At 41.9% G+C, this 20,266-nt stretch overlaps 1 protein-coding gene across 2 annotated transcripts in view; it reads right to left on the bottom strand.

Moving 5' to 3' along the window:
* The window catches only part of HPSE2 (heparanase 2 (inactive)), a 448,287-nt gene that overhangs the window by 31,095 nt on the left and 396,926 nt on the right, over nucleotides 1–20,266 (bottom strand). The gene's annotated exons all lie outside the window — the stretch shown is intronic.

The raw sequence follows: 20,266 nt of genomic DNA, 5'->3' as shown, positions 1-20,266 counted from the left end.
TTCAACACTATAAATTAAGCTGAAAAATAAACTTCTTCTAGTTAGGGGCTCTTCCTTATTTCTTTTGAAAGTAAAATTTCATAAGCATATAATTTTTCTATTAAGAAAATTATCCTAGGGGTCTCTCTGGTGGCAAAAGGGGTAAAGGTGCAACACTATGAAGCTATCTGCAGCCACTGCAGCACGCATTCAATCCCCTGCCAGGGAGGTAACCTTCATGGTGCAGCAGACCTCTCCTGTCTCGCCTGTTGCTCCCCTCAGCAGTGTATTTCAGTGGATCTGCATGTTCTTCTCCCCACTCTGTCTCTGGTGAATCCTCTCATCTTCGCCCCTGCAACTCTGGCCTGCACTCCAGCTCTTGTATACATAAATAAATAAATCTTTTAAAAAAAGAAATTATCCTAGCTCTTTCATAATGAAAAGAGATCTTAAAAAGAGAACATGTAAATTTTTCAAAGACTGAAATCAGAAAACATTTCATTTTTTGGTGTTTTCTATTAACCATTTATTAGTAAGCACAGCAATAAGGAGGATCCAGTACTAAGCCCTAAAGTTGCTCTATTAGCAGATTCATGGATTTCCCACTTCTACATTCCTTTTCTCCCTGCCTATCTTTATACTATTGTGTGAAAATTATTTGTGATGAATCTCTTCACTTCCATTTCCAAATGTGCACATCCATGGAAAAAGCCTTCACTCCCCCACCTCCACCCAGCCCTGCCCTGGGAATTCACAGATTGCGTGTCCGTGTGCAGTGGGTGATGTGGTCAGTAGCTGTGTATTTCTCATAAACTGCATGCCAATGTTTTTATAAAACTATCTGTTCACACTTGTTTAGTTCATGTATATTGTCAATGCACACATACCTTTGTAGTAGAGCTGCATGGGCAAGTGTATAAGCAATAGGCTGACAAGCATGATTCGGGTAATGGTTACTTTTGGTGGGACAGGAAGAATCAGAGATGAGATGAGAGAACTTAAAGATTGATGTGAGTTATTGGTAATGCTTTAATTTTGATGGTAGGCAATGGATTCACAGGTACAGATTGTATTGCTTGGCTTTAAAAGAACATGGCGGTATAGATTATCTTTTGAATGTGTCTAATAATATATTTAAAAGAAAATGAAAAAAAATTAAGCATGCATTTATCAGAGTTTTCTTTCTAAAGATGACATCAATGATCTACCCATAGCTGGGCATCTCTTTGAGCTGTTTTATACAAAAGAGAGGTGGGGTTTGGGTAACTTTTTCTGAGGTCATCATTTTTTCCCTCAGGGGAATGAAGGACTGTCATTGGTAAGTCAGGTGATGATGCATTAAAGGTCAAGGTGAGACAACATTTTTACCTTTATTTAGTCGGGGTACCATTTCCAGACTCTTCTCTCACCCTTGTCCTGCAATCAGTTCCCTATTTATCCTACCCTTAAACAAGCTCCATGCCCCTCCTCCCATGTTCTCTTCCTCATGTAAAACAATTCAGCAGAATCAAATTATATATTTTTTCTTCCTCTCTCCTGCCCTCTACCTCTGCTCCTTCCTCTTTCTCTCCCCTTCTTTCTTTTATTTTACTGTGAATATGTGCTTTTTATATAGTCATAAATAAAATGAAACACCATGAAAAACCAGAAAAATTATCTTTACGCATAGAAAAATAGGAAAAAAATAAAGTACATCTATATCTAACAGCAGAAAGACATTGCATGAGAAATGGAATGTAATGAGAGGTTTTCAGACAACAAGAAGCATCGAGAGGGAAGGCAAATGTAATAAAAAAATATCCGAAGCAAGGAAGGAATGCATTGTGACGTCTTAGGGACAAAAAAAGACACAGACAGACATTCTTTAAACATATCAGACATGAGAAGAGGTTGAAGAAAAATAGTGTCCACTATTAGTGGTGAGGGAAAAGTAATAACAGATGACACTAAAAAGACAGAGGTATTAAATCTTTTCTTTTCCTTTACTCTTTGTCAAAAAGTCAACTGTCTGAAAGCTAGACAAGGCAGTATAAGGAGTAATTTGAAACAAAATAAATGAGAACAGAGAAAGAAAGTGACAGAGGGTTGCAGAATTTACAGGAATAATTGCTGAACCATGTGCTCCTCAAGGTCTAAGACTGCTTACCACTTCCATAGCCCGATCCGAATGGAGTGTCTGGTCTGCAGAAGGAGCTGGAATTCACTAATGGAATATGTACTGTGTTTAAGGCTCTATGTTAGGCATTGGGGCTATAGTGGTGATTAAGATGAATACAGTTCTTGTCATCATGAAATGTATAATCTAGCAAGAAAGAAAGCCCTTAAGTCAATGAGTTAGGCAGTTAATTTCAGTAGAGTTCATGGTGAAGGATGACTCTATGAGAACATTTATAGATGTGACCCAGTCAGGGCGGAGGAACAGAAGTGGCAGCTTGGGAAGGAGTCGCTCATGGAGAGAAATTTAACATTTCAGAAAAATAAGGGAGAGCATGGAAAATGTTTTGGACAAGAGAAAGAGCTTATGCAAAGGTCTGAGATGAGTTTTGAATGTCTGAGACTCTGAAAGCAGATCAATTCAGCTCGGAGCTCAGCAAGTGAATACAAGATGAATCCAGTTCATATAGACCCTGGGATTTTAGAATTTGATTTACATTAAATAGGAAGCCATTGCAGAATTTTAAGAGAAAAAGTGACATTATCTAATTTTTATTGAGCAAGTTGACTTTCATAGCTATTCAGAAGATGGATTGGAAAAAGCCATTTAAGAGGTTAGTTTAGAAGAAAAATGATGATAGTTTGATTAAGGTGAGGAAGTTGAATTAGAGAGAAGAGAGGGATTTGAGAGATATTTAGGAGATAAAAGTAGTTGGGCATAGTAATTGATAGGATAGAGAGAATGAGCATGGAATAGGATTTATAACTTTTTAAAGGTTCAAATTCTTAATTCCAGAGGACAGGATTGCTACTGACAGCACCCAGTGCAGCGTTTCCCTTCTAACCACAGCTCCAAGCTCCTAACTCAACCCCAGCCCACAAAAACAGCAAGATCAAGTTTTGCCAGCTATAAGACATACTTAAAACAAGCAGACAGAAGAATAGTAATAACCGACAAATGTATGATCAGTGAAATATTTCCCAGTGTATCCCTGAAATCATTGTTTTTAAAAAATTATTTTAATGCATATGAATCCAATGCATATTTTTGAAATAATTTGTTTTTCCTTAATCACTATTTTTCATATTTACTATTTCTACTAATCTAGGGCTATGCAAAGGGTCCCTTGCTTTAGAGAATAAAACTTTGACTTCTTTTAGATGTGCCCTCTCTATGGGTAAAGAAGACCAGAGAGCCAAGGCCCACATCTTTTTCTAACCATGTTCTGAGTCCCCGGTACCCTAGAATTCTCCCTGCCTTGTTGCCAGGACCAAGGGTTTGCGCTTGGAGTCTGGCTTCCTGAGAGTGGACAGTAGCTCTGGAGTGGGCACTATGCGGCCGGAAAGACGGCCAATAGCAGCTGCTTATGGAAGCATGGTCAGGGGTTTGGCGTGCTGGCCAGGTTGTCCACACAGCATGCCCAGGAGACCCTGGATGATAGGTAGGGGCAGGGGCGCTGGCTTTCATCCTACAGGCACTGCCTGGTGCTCTGGCCAGCCTGGGTGACCAAAGAGGAAGAAGACACCTTCCTGTCTTCAAGGAACTTGGGGAGCCAGCCACAGTGAACTATTCTGTAAAACAAGGTTGACCAAAGCATCTACCACATGGGCAGGAGCCACTTGTGGTACTTTGGGTATTCAAAAGAGGAAATAGTTCTTCATGACTAGGTAATTCAGGGAAGGGTTTGCAAGAACAGAAATAGAATAATGACTTAGAGTTGAAAGATATATCAATATATTCAATCGTGGAAAGTTATTCATTGATTTCAAACCTCAGTTTTTCTCATTGGGGTTTCATGAGAAAATATATCTAGAAACATCTATAACAGAGTCAAATAAATAAAAATATCTCATAAATGTTGCTTATTCCCCTTATTTCTTGAAAGATTTTTTTAAGCCTCATGAAAATATTTGCAGTCCAGAACATACTCAGTTGTGTTTGAGGTTGCCCTGAAAACATAATGTGTGTGTGTATGTGTGCATGTGTATGTGCATGTGTGTGTGTTGGGGAGGTTAAGGATGGTAGGATGGAAACTTCCTGATATCAGGGCTTCATTTTACATCTCTAGTTCCTGTGAGCACAGATATTTGTACTCAGTAAACATCAGATTGAATGAACAATCACTTCCTGAAGCCGACGGAAGGATTCCAGGGTAAATGAGACTAAAACAATTACTGTGAAGTTCAATGGTCATGGTTCCCCCCCTACACACACACACACCGATGTGCCCTGATGCAGGCACCTAAGCTTGTTTCACCTCAGTATTTCCTGCTTCTGGGAAGTAACCAAGCAATGAAATATAGTTTTCCTTCACGGAGTCTCTTTGACTTCCAAAGTGACAAAAACCTAGTTAGCTCTACAGGGCACAGACAAGCAGCCACTGCTTGGCTTAGACAGCCAAGAGGAAATGAAGTCGAATTTCACTGTGGATTTTTGCAACAGACATGCGTTATGCCAAAGCTCACATGTAAGAGAAATACCCTACTACACTGACTGCACACAGAGATCTAGTTGCAAAGGAGATCCAGAACATTCCTGTGTGACTATAACATCTTTGGAAACACAAACAGCTCCATTTCCCCTGCTGCCCTCTGCAGAAGGGATGGAGTCCTCTCCAACCTGTTTGCTTAGAGATTAGAGACTGAGACCAGTGGTTTAATGTGAATTCGCCTCTTACCACCTTACCTTTCTCTACCTGGCCTTTTAGACTTAAGACATTGATTTATTTTTTTCCCTCCCACCATGGGCAGGACCTTCATGTTTCTGTAATTACCTTCCAGTCCCATCCCATAGACCCCTCTGCAACACACACACACACCACACACACACACACACACAGAGACAAAACTTTGTTAACTCTAATTCAGATATGAGTTCTAAGATCATTTTCCCAGGGGAGACTTTGGGGCCAGCCCAATCCCTGCCCAGGTTGTCACCTTTCTGTGTTACATGTCCTCATAGAACATCTCTGTCTTTTAGAGCTCTTGATTCAGTTTATATTTACACATTTCATTTCTTTGTAGGATTTTGTGATTCATCTGCTTCTTCCCTTTAGAGGGTGAATTCCATGATGATGCAGTGTGTTTTCTCTTAGATGGACCCCCAGAGTCTAACACAGCACTGAGAATAAAAGGGCAGAATAAACAGTTGGAACTGAAGTGCCTAAGGTACCCCTTGTCCTCTTGGTCTGGCCACTGTCCTTTGCTTCTCTTACCTAGTCTTATCTATAGCTGGACTTCAGATAATCTACTTGAATGAATTGCGTATTTTTTCCCTCAGTTCTATCAATGCTAGATGTGAGGATAGGGTGGGAGAAGCACTGGCTCGGCTGGGGTTCTGCAGAGTAGCCAGTAGCTCCAGCCCAATACAGTGGAGATGAAATCACAATCAGAAGATTGAGTGGAACTAAGACCCCTAAAGCCTCCAACCTAGAAATGTAGCCCAAAGGGGTTATCACACAAGTAGTACCGAGAGTACTGGGTATCAAGTCAGAATTCTAGACCTGCAGCAAGTAAAAGCAATCTCAAATTTGCACTAGGAATTATGAAAGCTGGCTTCACTTGCCCACAAAGTAGTTGATTTTGTCTGGATTCAAAATTTCAGGAAGAACTGATAACTTTTTTGTAACAAGTGCCAAAAATCCTGTCCTGTCCAACAAGAGTTATCTTCGTTAAACAATACATTTAAACTATTCCTTCAACAACTTGGATTGTCAGAACAGAATGATCTAACCTGTCAACAAAACATTTCCTAGTGTTTAGTATTGAGAATGAATTACCAAATCATGCAAAAATAGTTTAGCAGCTCTTCAAAAAGTTAAATGTAGAATTACCATGTGACCCTGCAATTTCACTCCCAGATATGTATCCACAAGCACTGAAAACAGACATTATGTTAAATGACGTAAGTTGGAAACCAAAGGACAGATATTGTGATTCCACTTATGTGAAATACATAACACAGGTAAATTCGTAGATACAGAAGTACCAGAGATTACCAGAGGCTGGGGGAGGCAAGAATGAGAAGTTTCTATTTGGCATGATAAAAACTTTTGGAAGCAGTGGAGATGGCTGCACAACATTATAAATGCCACAAAATTGTATACTTAAAAATGGTTAAACTAGCACATTTTATGTTATGTATTATCTTACTGTAATAATAAAAAAAAGTATGAATTTCCCCCAATAACCTTTCTTGAGACTAACTGACCAAGACACGTAGATGCCTAAATTGCCGCATAGCCTTTGACCTAACAATTCTACTTCTTATAATTTATTCCAAAGAAACAATCAAACAATCCAAAGAAAGAAGCAAAGATTTATCTGTAACATGGCTGTAGTGGTCATTGTTGGTTGGGTGCCCAAATATCAACAATTCCTCCTCTGATTACAGCATCTGGGTTTCCTTCTGGGAGATGAGTCAGCCATGGCTGGACTGTTTATCAAGGTTCCTGAGCCCCCTGAGGAGAGTAAGTTATCATACCAGGCCAGCTGGACTCTCTCTCCAGGGACCCTGGGCACTGGGGGGGATGGCTGAGCACACCGAGAGGGTAGGGACAGGCCTGTGCTGCAGCACCTTCTGGAGAGTGAGCACGGGTGCTGCCACCTGCATCCTGTCCTGTCCAAGTAGGTGCTTTGGCTTCTCAATTACCCAATTTTTTCCCTGCTTAAGTTTGTCTTATGTCTTTCCTTCCTTTTCTTATTATGACCAAATAATCTTAATTGGTTCAACGGTCATCACAGCATTCTTTTTAATGATGAAAATAATGGATGCTCATTAAATACTGTTATGGCTAAACAAATCATAAATATTTGCTTCATAAATATTTGTTGAATGAATGAATGACCGTACTAAACAATGTAGATAAGTCTCATTATCTCAGTTCTCTGAATCTATGGTTTAAAAGTGTTGCTAGAATTAAAAGTGCCACCCTGATCAAATGGTGAGATGTCAGTATGCAGTCAAGGGGGAAAAAGTCTCACTGATTAGTAAACTCCACCAAGCTCCCTTCAAAGCCTCTGCCACCTGGAGATGAGTCAGCCCCACCCTGTCTCCTGGAATGCTTCTGTGAGAATTAGTGAGACAGGAACCACACTTTACTGGCTGACTTAGGTACATCTTGGATTGGAATTCCAGTTAAAGTTCATATTTACCTGTGATCACTGCAAAACACTCAGCTGTTCTAAGCTGACAATTCCTTCCTTGCTTGATCGTGAACATGAAGTGAGATGCAGCCTGAGAAAGTAGCCCAGCTATGGCAGGCACAGCCAGTTCCTGTTCATAAACGCTTTCTTCCATGGGTATTTGATTATTACTCAGGAAGTGGAAGGAAGGAAAAGCGTCCCTACCCGTATCTAGTGCCCCAGAATATTCCATCGGCTCTCCTTAAAACACAGCAAGGACAGCTAGACAAGTCAGGCTGGGATCCTGGGGCAGGCTCCTGACTGTGACCAACAGCTCACCTGGAGCCAGGAGCTACAGATCCAGCTTGTGTGAGTGGGGTTTTGTCAGGGGGCGTGTTCTCACAGGGCGGGAGGGTTCCTGGAGCAGAGGTTTTATTTTACTCAGGAGATCTCTTTAGGGTCATTTCGTAAGCTACAACCTGGGTGGCAGAAACTGAAGTGAGTCCTGGGTTCTTGTTCAACTTTAGCACTTCCCCGTGAGACCATCATCTTGGGCAAGCTGCTTTCTAAGTCTCAGGATCATCTTCTATGAAATAGGGTAACGCTTGCACCTACCTACCTATGAAGTTGTGCACATTAACAAGACAATGCATGCAAAGGGATTAGCCCAGGTAGAGAGGAGTAGACACTGAGAAATATTAGTTGATGTTACTATTAATAATCTCCTTCTATAAATGCCTCTGCTTGTATGTATTGTACTGAGTATATCCTAGAAAAGATGAATGATGGGAAAAATAAGGTCTAAGTCAGATAAGACAGAACTCAAACAGCTAGCCAATTAAAAGAGAACAAGCAGGGCCTCCCCGGTGGCGCAGCGGTTGAGCGCTGGGTTGCGAAGCTGCCCGCGGCCTCTTGTAGCACCGGTTCGATCCCCAGCTGCTCCCAGGCCACCGGAGGAGGGTCCCACATGGCGCGCAGACCTCTCCTGCCACCCTCTGCTCCCCTCAGCAGTGTACTTTGGTCTTTCTGCCTGCTCTGCTCCCCGCTCTGGCTCTGGTGAATTCTCTCACCCTCCCGCGCTTCTGACTGTACCCAGTGCTTGTTTAAACAAAACAAACAAACAAACAAATAAATAAATCATAAATAAATAAAAGTATATGCCTCTTCAAAAAAAAAAAAAAAGAACAAGCAGAGGACAATGTCTATGTGGGAGGAAATGCAGGAACAAGATAGAAAGAAAAAGGGGACAAAAAAGTTAAAAGTGAGTAGTGGACATTTATGTCAAAGTTGGGAATCAGTTGTGTGTGTGCACCGGAGAATTAGAGAATCAGCTCAGGGACATGGTCCTGCCTGTGGTAGAAATGGATGGATAGAAGGAAGGACTTTTTGTCAAGATCTTCTTTCTCTCCCTCCTTCTCCCCCTCCTCTTCCTTCTCATCATCCTCATCCTCATCATCAGTCACCATGTGCTGAGCAGGTGATACACTGGGTACACAGAACGAACTAAGGTACAGTTTCACTCCTTGAAGTGCTCATAGTAGAATTCGCCAAAAGCCAGAAAGGTCTCTAAGCAGTTTGTGAGCTGCCTCTGGGGTTCTCTCTTTCCTTAATTGACATCCTTTGGGTGTCGACAGGAGAGGGGTGCAAGCCCTCATAGGCTTGAGCTCATCCTTTCTCTCCCCAGACTTGCCTTTTTACCAACAAAGTTTTTCTGCACCAAAAGTGTTACACAAGTGGGGAAAGTCAAGCACAAAAGTCAAGCGCCACGAGGTGCTTCCAGAAGAGGCTTTACAACAACCACAGCTTTCTGGGCTGGCCAGAGAGGCTGGGATAGCAGAGAAATTTGGGGGAAAAGCAGGTGGAGAGAAGGTGGCACGCTCCTTTGTCCAGAGTGGCATAATGCCATCATCTTCTAACCACACAGAGCAGAATCAAATCTGGGAATTCAGTGAGACTTCACCACTGCTTGCACAGGCCACCAGTGGGTCACCTAGCCCCAGGGCAGACATTTTCTCCACAGCCACTCTGCTGAGCTTGAGGGGTTCAGAACACAGAAGTGAAGGTGGCCTTCACCCAGACAGCTCCAGGGAAGCCTGTGGAACATTCTGTTGTCCACAAGTTATTCTGCAGCTGCTTCAATTAAAGAATTAAACTATATCTGAGTAGCAGCAAAGTCCATGAGAGCCAAATTGGATTTCTCCTTGGAAAACAAGCTACAGACCACATCTTTATTGCGCAGACACTCATTAACAAATATGTAAAAAAATACCAGTCAGAAAAAGATGTTTTCCTGCTTGGAGACTTTTAAAAAAGCATTTAATTTAATCTGGCACGCATGGCTGAACCTGAAATGGCTACAATGTGTAAGTGGTGGGACAGCATGGCCAAAGCAGCTCTGGCGGTCAAGCTCCGCAGGACAGACACGCAGAGGTCTGCCGGGGCCAGGAGAAGGGGCTAGCTTCCTTTACTTTTTCCTGAACTCTGAATTAGGATTCTCTATGCTTGACTGAGGCACTTCAGGACCTCTCCTGAGGAGATGAAATACATTAGAAACTAGTTCGTTTCTCCATCTCTCCCGTTGCTCCTGAGCAGAATTTAAATTGCAAGGCAGGGCCTAGGGCCATCTACAGAGAGACTTCAGAACTTATTTTCAGGATATGATGTCAAATAACCACACATTTTATTTTTTAAAGTGTAGACTATGCTGTCTGTGCTTTTATGGAGTCCTTTAAGGTCGTCTGGACTCCAGACCCTGCCCGAGCAGGCCCAGCTCAAGTGGATCCAGCTCTTAACAGTAAAGTCAACTTCAAGGTACAAGGTAAGACCCATCCTTTAAGAAGAAACTGTGTATCTGAAGGCTTTTAGGATATTTTCCTTGACATCAGGCTTTATGTGACTTCAAAAGAAAGGTTTGCAATCTCCAAAGTGTATTTATTATACCCCAGGGCCACGGCCGATGGGTAGAAATAGGAATAAGAAAATACAGGAACAGGGAGTCTTTGTTTCCCTTTATACCCTAGAATGGAAGTTGGCAGATACTCTGCTGTTCATGAGAGCAGAGAACTGAGGGGTGTGTGGCAGAACTAGGATGTAGGAAATAGCCTTGTGCGAAAAAAATCCCACCTTCATCAGAGAATCTTGACAGCAAGAGAAAAGGCAGAAAGATTCACCACAACCCTGTGCTCTGAGTATGGTTCTCATCGCGGGGCCTCTTGCTGGACATCCACCGAGCAGAGGGCTGGTGATTCATGAGCACACCTATGCGGCCAGCCTGGAGCGCCCCTGATACATGAGAAACAAAATGAACCAAGATGGTCACCCACCTTTTCCTCAGACCTCCCTGCTGCCTGGGACCAGGATGACAAGTGGCGCTCTTGGCTGGGCAGAGCACACAATCATTTTATTTTCGGCCATTACCTCATCTTTACTATTTGGGGAGCGCCTGAAGGTTAGAGACAGAAATACTTTGGAGCGGGTCCCTTGCCAGTGCATATATTAGTATCCTCAACTACTGCACATGGGAAGCTACAGCCCCAGCTCAGTAACTACCTTTGGTATTTTCACACACAACTCCCATGTAATAGAAGCCAATCATGACAAACAAGAAGAGCTTCATTTATAGGGTCTTAGAGATTCTGTATAAAGAAATATTAATTGATGGAGAATTTGGGGAGGACAGTAACCTTGGCACAGAAACCCTGCGTGAAATAGAATATGGACTCTTTGAAATGTGCAAAAGTTTCAAAGTTCAAAGGAATGTCCAATTCCAGAAAATTGCCAGCTGGAAAACAGCTTATTGAACCCTGAATGAAGACATTATTATAAATCTCATTACATAATTTGATAATTCTGACATTTGCAAAAGCATACGGACCTAAGTCTTGAATTGCACAAAGTCAAATCCTCCGTACAAAATAAGCTGGATGGAAACTTTCATCCTAATTTTGCTCTGATCATCATTCCTCAGTTTTAAGTGACAGCAGTTGTTTTAAAAGTACAAGTGGGATTCTGGAAATCCATTTAAAATGTTCCTTTGTAACGAGGAACCAGTCTACGGCATTGGCATCGGGTTCCAGTGCCTGGCCTCTGACCTCAGTGATGTTTCCTAGAATGACAAGGTTGCCCCAGTGATGTTTCTTTGTCATTAGAACGATGAGGCTGGCAGAGCCTCTCCTTTCTTCCCTATCTCCTCAGTCAAAGATCCAAGCAAAATTTTTCCATGTTATGGACAGAACTGGACCAGAAAAGCCAACAGGTTGGGGCTTTTCATAACAGACCCAGGGATTTTACTTGGCAGAGTCAAGGGTCTGTCCACCTGCTCTCTGCCAATTACCCGACCCTGCGATCACTTCTCAGTCTCAGGACCAGCGACGGCACAGGAGCCGTGCTCGGCAGAGCCCTGTGCTTAGCATAAGGTCCTGCCGTTACAGTCTTAAAATTCTTAATATTTTTCTTTGGAATGGAAGAGATCATGCTCAGCGAAATAAGCCAGAAAGAAAAAGAAAAATACCGGATGGTCTCACTCACAGCAGGAATCTAGAAAACTTAAATAAGGGACCAGGAAAAAGAATAACTGTAAGAAAGTAAAAATCAAAATCAACAAACCACTATGAACCAGAGACACTCTATGGGGGGTGGGGGGCGGGGAGGGGAGGGATTGGGGTCAAAATAAGGGGGTTGCAATTGTATGGGGAATATAAAAATAAAAAAAATTATATAAAAAATTCTTAATATTTTTCATCTGTGCAGTTCTGCAAGTGGAGACTAATGGGACGAGGGAGCACAGGTGCAGAGGAGGTGTGCCCCCTCTGCAGGTGGGCAGTGCCCGCTATGCAATTCACACTCCACCTTAGAGAGAGCCCGTGAGCAGTGCATGGCGGGCGGGTGTTCAATAAGACACAATGCCAGTGAGGGTGAGTGCCTGCCAGAGGGGGGACGCTGACAGCCCCCCGGGAGATACGCTCTTTTGTTCACACCAGAACTTGTTTCCAATGCTGGGAGAAGGCAATGACAGTCTTATAATCATAAAAGAACCCTATTATATCCTTTCTTCTTCACGTTACTTCCCACATAGGCGGCCACTTCTGCTGGCAATGATAAGAAGGAAAGGGAAAGATAGGACAACCCCTACATAGTTCCTTTTTCTTTCAGTCATTCCTTATTTAATAATTCAAAGGTAGAGCATATTGATAGACTGCGTGCATATCAAGAAGACAAATAAAAACAGTTGAGTTAGTGTTGTGCAGCGTTTTCACTGTTCTGGTAAGAACAAAATACATATGCATGTACAAGCTATGAAATACAAAATGCATAATTTCAGTGATTCATGCATAACTCGAATGCTCTTATATTAGCATTCAAATCTCACATGCACAATATAAATGGCAACGTTCATGCTAATTATTTAAATTTTTAATTTTTCTTTACTTAGAACATTAAATAGGAAATAGAATATACCAGAAGTTTCTGAGAGATAATGGAAGAAAGGGAAAGGCTTTACATCCTAGTGTGTTTAATGGCATGATTTTGAAGCTGAAGTTCCACACTTTCATTGGCATGGGGTCCAGCAAATGCTGTAGCTGGCACATCCAGTCTTTACTTTTCTTAACTCTCTGGCATCACAATATCCTGTTGTTTTCGTATATATTTCATAGCACATACCACAAAATCATGTGGGAATCCAAAAAACACAAGAGAGACAGATGGGTTACCTGCTGGGAAGAGAGACCTACAGGGGGGTTCAGAGTGACTTTTGACTACAGAAGGGAAAGTCATGAAGGAGAAGAAAAGATGCCACCAACTGAGGGAAAGACGGGCTCTTCCTCTGGAGAAAAGAGGTCTGATGGGCGAGATCTGAAAGTCTCACAGAAGGCAGAGCAGGCTTGTGGATGGGTGACCAACATCCATCACTGTGCGCTCCGAATCTCATCAGGGTTTGAAACTCTGGAGAGAGCATGAAACACTGAGGATGATACTGGTTGGAAGATTCTTCAATATTTTACCTCCATAAAAGAAACTGGGAATTTGGCAGTGCAAGGGAAGTATTGCTTGGAAGCCTTTAAAACATCAAGCATGAATCATGTCTCAACTTAAAGTGTCTGATGTGACTCTCCAGTAGGGTACCTGACCTGTGTGGTAGATGCTGCCACAGTGCAAGGCAAAGTTCCATGTAGGGTTGTTCGAGAATGTTCTTGTACACATCCCTTAGCCGCCCCACAGAACAGGCTAGATGATCCTTCTCAGAGCCCAGGCAAACAGTCCACAGCCTTAGAAGCTAGAGTTTCAGCTATGTCTAGTCTTCTACTATGGCAACGTGGGGAAACAGTTACATATGCCATTTTTGGATCTGTGTGTGGGCATGGGGTGCAGAAGATGCTTGGGCATAGCAAGGAAAGTCTTGGCTTCATGATTACAATGATTACAAACAAGGCTCAGACAGGATCTTCATCTTTTACTGTGAGTTGGTGTTTGCGTGGGTACTAAGGAAATTTATTGACGATTCTTATAAGGAAAATTACAGCTTTGGTGTGGCTATGAAATAGATATGTGCATAAGTGATTTACATGGATTTTTTTTTTCTCTTGCAGAATGGTAACAGTTAGTAGATGTATCTGATCAACTCTAAAGTCAGTTTGATTTTGGTTATGATACCAATTCCAATATTAAATTAAACTCTGTAAGTATAAAGTTTAGTAGTAGTCATGGGGAACCACTCTCATTCCAAAATCACATTTCTTTGGTTCAGATTTCAGTGCCTGTGCGTTTGCAGCATGGCCATCTGCTCATGACTTCAAAAATAAATACAGACAACATTGTTTCTAAAGGACCTGGAGGCTAAAATACAGAACATGGTCATCATTAAGTTTACAGATGACACTAATGGGAAGAAGGGCGGGTTAGGAATTCCAAACAGGAATAAATGCTGGGTAGAGGCCTGGAGAGAAAATCTTAACCATAAAAGTGAATGATGGTGATGGACTGCCTTTGGGTGGTCATGGCTAGATTAGGATCAGGGCTCACTAGGGTTGGGGGGAAATGAAGCTAGTATACGTTTCTGGGGTCTAGCACTCTGGAAGAAGGCCAGAGTCCAACTGTGCTAATATCAATTCAAAGGCCTTGCTTAGACTGTCAGTCCACCCTCGCTGCTGGGAGAGGAATAGGCACATTGTTCAGAAGAACTCAAACCCCTCTGGGGTACGGTCAGTGCTGATGTGATTGAGGATGATCCTGTCCTGGGGGTGTGTATAAAGGGAGCTAGACTGTACAAAATGATTTCTCGGTTCCTCTCTACCCTTACTCACTCCCATCCAATCCATCCACTCGTCCTTTCCTTTCTACCTCCTCATAGATACTGTCATCGGTCCCCTTCTCCCCTCCCCACTGCACTGCCCTGGGCTGGGCCACCACAGTTTCTCAGCTGGTCTCTGACAGCCTCCGAGCCAGGCTCTCTGCCTCTGTTCCTGACTCTTAAAATCCGTTCTCAGAGCAGCTAAGGGCATCCTCCTCAAACTTGAGAGCAGATTAGTTGCTTGTTACACCCTTCATTGGCCACTTGCTGCCCTGAGACTAAAATCTCAGACCTGTTTGCTTTGCTGTCCATGTTCTGACTCCTGCTTAGCTCTCCGACCCTATTTCATTACTGTTCTCCTACCCCATTGTGTCTAGTTTTCATCTCTATTATGAGTCCTCCAGACCCTTTCTCTTCGAAGATCCCCAAACAGAAGCGCTTCCCCTAGGTCCTCCTGAGGCCGCCTCATTCTCATCCTTTGGATCTCTTAAGTATCCCTCCTCAAAGACCCACCTTTACCACTTCATCTGAAATAACCCTTTCCCCAGACTTCTCCAGACCCTTAATGCATTTCTCACCATCTGCAGTCATTATCTATCTGGATATATGTTTGTCTTTCCCTTAGACAGACTCTGCATCTCAAGAGCAAGAGGCCATGTCTGTTTTCTTCACAGCCATAGAGTCTACAGCCCAGTGCAGTGTGGTACATGGTGGCACACAACAGGCACCTGTGGCATGGCTACGACTGCAGTGCCCAGCATATTTTAAAACTGGATCACTGAATCCTGTGGTCATTCCTCGGGAAGTCACCTGCAGCCGGAGTTGATGGACACACACGGATAGTGAGACCATAATCTCAACCTCCTTGGCTTTTCAGGTGGGTAAGGCGCAGGGTGAGGTGGTCCGGGTGGTCTCTGAACTTCTGACCCAGCTATTACAGCAGGGGCAGCTTTGACAAAAACACTGTTTTCTTTTGTGTATTATTTTCCACTTACATTTTCTCGGCCCTGAAAATGCCTCTAAATTTAGTATCACCTCCATTCTCATTAAGGTGGCTTTAACATCTGCCTTCTAGATCTTGAGTGATGATGAGAGAGACAACAATTAAATGGTTCCTCCTCCTGACAGCCTCCCAGCAGGTATCCCTCTGCTCAGCCCAGAGTCACTCATCACTCTCTCGTGCTTGTCTTCCCCAGCCAGCTTTAAGTTATTTGACTGGCTTCGATTCAACACACTTAAGTTTTGAAAACTGAGCTTTATGAGATATAATTCTAGATGCTAACATTCTTGAGCTATGTCAATTTTATCAAAAAAGTGTATGATGCAAGTTTGAGCAGGCACTTCCAGAGGCAGGGCTCAAATTAAAAGAAAGCCAGAGAGCACGGGGTGGTCGGTACTTTGATCAACACTCATTCCCCAGGCCACATGGTGATCCCATCAGTGGAGCTGAGTGTGTGCAGATCAAACCATGAGCTCCAGTGGGGGACAGACACCCAATTAGTTATAATAACCTTTGACTGTTAAGTGAAAGGAGAGAACTATGGAAATGTAGACACCCAGAAAAAAATTTGGGACCAAACCTCCCTGAGTTCCCAGCTGATGTGTTAGCCGGAAGTACAGTCCCTCTGAGCCATGTGCATTCATGAGAATGCAGGGAGGCAAGTAATGGGGAAGCACAGCCCCAAATGAGCTTTACAGTTACTGAGAATGAAAAAGGAAAGTCATATAATTTTCTAAGAAAAAGTCATATAAATCTAGCAGCTCTACTCAGAGCAAATCCCAACCAAGCAGCTCTACGCATAGCAAATCTCCAGCCAAAGCACTCTGTTTTCCTGACACAGACTTGCACAGTAGGAAGACATTGTGAAAAATCAGTGGTGATAACCGCAAACCATTTATGGTGCACCCTGGGCTCAATCATGATGTCTTTGGATCCTTTCAGAGTAAAGGAGGTCCCCTTCCATTACACACACACACACACACACACACACACACACACACACACACCATCTATACTCAACCAACACACAGCAACAATTTCATATAAGAAAATGAATGATGCAAGTACACTTCTTATTTCTCGCCCTATATTTCATTACACTTTTCTGTTGGAAACTTCTGACTACTGGTGTTGATAATACTAATATCCAATTGGTGTTTGTTTTTTGTTTTGTTGAAAGAGACTAACTGGAATGAAAATGTCATAAAACAATTTTTTTTTCTGTTAACTCTGCAAATATATAGTCATTGACAGTGCTATCTAGCAACATGGAAAATGCACATACCCTCTGACTCAATCATTTTGTTTCTGGATATTTTTACTACAGACTTACATATACACAAAGGCATCCTTAACATCCATATTTTCTATTTTTGCGCCCAAGCAGCTGAACAAAGCTGGACAAAATCACACAATCAGGTTTCACTTTAAACATGATCTCATGCCTTAAATGTGCTCTCCATGCTACCAGTGATCTTACGATGTTTTCTCCAGTTTCTTCATTAAGCATGCTTTTCTAATCTCTGAGATGACTTTTTTGTACATTTCCTTTTTGCTCAAAACCTCTTCTCCACTCACTTGAATTCCTTTCCTCTCAAGGAATACAAGAAACTCTAACCAGGAGCTTCCTTCTCTTCCCAGGCCCAGTCCCTGAATGGTTGCTCCCCGAGCTGGTTCTTTCTTCCTGTAGCAATTGGATGTGCTGTTCCTCCCAAATAAGGTTCGTCTTTGTGTCTGTCATCTCTCATGCTCTTCTCTCTTGCATCACCAATCCTCATACTTTGACCTGGTCTTAAATATACTGACAAATTTATGTCTTCAGTCCAAACATCTTATTTGAGCTTCAGACTTGTGATTAACCTTCACTTGCTAAACATGTTCAAAGTGGGCCCTTGATTTATCCTTCCTCCACAAATTTATTCTCCCCCATCTTCCTCATGACAGTGAATGGCTTCACTACTCATTAATTTTCAGGTCTCTCTTCTTCAATCCCCACTTTTATTCCTCTTTTTCATGTCCCTTCAACATTTTTTTTTTGTGGGACCCTCCCCGGTGGCCGGGGATCGAACTGGCACTGCAGAGGCTGTGGGCAGCCTCACAACCCCGCGCTCAACCGCTGCACCACCAGGGGAGGCCCTCCCTTCAACATTTTATATATATCTGGAGTCTATTTCTATGGTCACCAGCTTAACCAAGCCATCCCTCAACATCTTACCTGTGCTACTGAAAGTTTCCTCCTGGCCTCACCCTTGTTCTCCACAGAGTATCTGAGTGGTCTCCACATATCTCTATCTGCACCTGAATCTGTATCTAGTCACATTACTCCCCTGAATAAAATTCTCCAGTGGCTTCCTATAGATTTTCAGATAAAACCTAAACTTCTCACATGACTTAAAAGATATCTTGTGATTGATCTCTGCCTATCTCTCCTATGTTATTTCATGCCATTCCCTCTTAGCCATCACCTCTTCACCAAATTAGCCTTTTGAAAATGCCAAGTTCCTTCCATTTAGTACCCTGCAGATGTGTTCCCGATGTCTGCAATGCTCCACCATATTTCCAAATTAAATGTCAATTTCTCAAAAAGTTCTTCTTTGGCTCAGCTGTCAGGTAAGTGTTCACAGTTAACTTTACATGAGCACACTTCATCTCCCTAATAGCACTTACCGTAATTTGCAATTATAATTTACTTCCTCATTTGTTCTATATATTTCTACTGCTACTATGTAAGCTCCATAAGGCAGGGGCATTATTCAGATATGTGTACCTGGCATTCCCCATAGCATGTCATATTTAGAAGGAGATCATAAATATTGCTGAACATTTGAGTAAATGAATGAATAAATACAAGGATGTTAGTTATAGCATTGTTATAGTAGCAAAAAATGTAAACAACTTGTATGTCTATTAATAAGTGAAAGGTTATATAAAAGGCATATCTTTAGAATACCAAGAAGTGGAATTGTTTGCACAGAAAGAGAAAGTCCAAGATATATTAAGTGAAAAAGCAAACTGCAGAACATGGTATTTAAAAGGTTAATGCCATACATGTACAGAAAGTTTTTGAAACTGACATAAGATAAGACATTGTTAACTGCTGATACTTCTGTTTAGAGGGAATCCTTTATGTCCTCACATACAACTTGAATTTCTTATCATATATTAATTGGAACATGTCAATTATGTATTATTTTTATAATAAAAGTTAAGATTAAAATTTAAATATAATGAACAAAAAAGTAAACATGTATTGTGAGTAACCACTTCATTAATTAGCAGAGACCTATTTGTCTTGTTCCAAATACATTAATGCTACAAATAACCATGTCCAGTGTGATAGTTAGAAAAGGTGGATTTGTAACCAGATCAAGGAGGACTTTATATGCAGAGCCTGCATTTAGCAGAATAGGAACTAGGAATTCATAGACAACTTTGAGTTTTACAAAGTTGAATCTGGGTAGGTAGGAAGATTAATATACCAGAATAGATTTAATCTCTTCATATCATTTTATGATTGAAAAACCACAAATCAGATAACATTCCTATCACTCTTTTGCTAACAGCAACATGATGGAGCTGCTTTTAGTTATAAAGCACTTGGATGACAGAATCACACTGGATGTCCTTGGCACAGACTTCCTGGGTCCTCACTGTTGTCAGGGGGTTCACCTGATTTGAAAACCTGCAGACCACCCTGATGCCCTGACTCCTTTTGGATTCCTTCTGGCTTCATTTGTATAGTTATCCCTTGAACAAATGGAGGTTAGAGGCATTGACCCACAGACAGTGGAAAATCTACATGTAACTTTCGACTTAAGTACTAGCAGCCTGCTGTTGACCCAAGCCTTAGTGAATACCTTTGTTTACATTTCTCTCTGTTGGTCTGTGCTTGTATGTGTTTTGAGCATTTTAACTTTTTATAACACATCGGCATTTATTTCATAACAACTGATAAAAGACTGTTATACTATTTACATGTTTTATGCCTCATGACATTCCTAACTTTTCCTTAAGTTTTTCAGTATTTCTCAGCTATTCATGCATGGTTCAGTGACTGCCCTTTCAATATAGAGAGACCCCTAGTGACACAGCAACACTTTGGATATTTGAAAACTTGGGGGAAGAAAACTTTCTTCTCTCCTAGATGTTGGGAGTTTCTAGTATATCTTTAATATCGCCCCCAAACCGCTTATGAGGTACAAAGCAAGAGAGTGAGAGAGAAAGAGAGAGAGAGAGACAGAGAGAAGGCACAAGAGATCTTAAGGGAAAATTTACAACAAATGAACAGCACAGAGGTCTTGATTCACCTCGTCCTCTAAAGGGACAGTGAAATGGATGAGTTCACCAACTCACGAATCTCAAGATCTTGCCCTGGGTTTGTGATCCTGGGCATATACCTTAACTCCCCTCTGCCTCACTTCACTTATCTGGGAAAATGGAGATGATAAAAGCACCTACCTCAAGAAGCTGTCAAGAGAACTAAGTAATATATTTTGGATAAAACATGATTAGAACAGGCACTGGCTGGAGGCAGCTCTCCTGCTCACCAGTGACTATGCAGGTGCCTCTCTTTTTTTTTTCTCCTTTTCCTAGTAAACTTGTCCTTTATAAAATGTAAAAAAAATATTATTAGTATAGTATTTGGTATATTACAAGCTCAGTAATATTAAGTCTTGCACATAAATGGAAAGAAGATCAAACTGGAAGTTAAAATAGGTCTT

This window comes from Talpa occidentalis, unplaced genomic scaffold (genome assembly GCF_014898055.3).
Source record: "Talpa occidentalis isolate TD23 unplaced genomic scaffold, MPIMG_talOcc4v2.1 talOcc4.8, whole genome shotgun sequence".
Lineage (NCBI taxonomy): Eukaryota > Metazoa > Chordata > Mammalia > Eulipotyphla > Talpidae > Talpa > Talpa occidentalis.
The sequence above is the reverse complement of the archived record's forward strand: the minus strand, read 5'-3'. Positions and strand labels throughout refer to the sequence as shown.